The sequence below is a fragment of the Morone saxatilis genome, unplaced genomic scaffold, assembly GCF_004916995.1.
Source record: "Morone saxatilis isolate NCDOM2014 unplaced genomic scaffold, NCSU_SB_2.0 Contig0, whole genome shotgun sequence".
In the NCBI taxonomy this organism is placed as follows: domain Eukaryota; kingdom Metazoa; phylum Chordata; class Actinopteri; family Moronidae; genus Morone; species Morone saxatilis.
This window is the reverse complement of record NW_023339650.1, coordinates 20,563,426-20,563,651: the sequence shown is the minus strand read 5'-3', so window position 1 is coordinate 20,563,651 and position 226 is coordinate 20,563,426.

The following is a 226-nucleotide window of genomic DNA, read 5'->3' as shown; positions in this document are numbered from 1 at the left end:
TTCAACTCTCACCCAAAGAAGGTGATTGTTCAGAGTCTGCATCTCCTGAAAAGAAAAAAAGAAAGTCTAGCAGCTTAGATGAAATGTGTGGAGACATTGATCCAAACTCAATCTTTCAGCTTCCAGTTAGAAAGGACACAGATGATGGCGGCCCCAGCTTTTACTCAGGTTCTACTGTCAGCACTGAAGGAAGCGGAGTACAAGATGCTTTTAAGCTGTTGTCTGT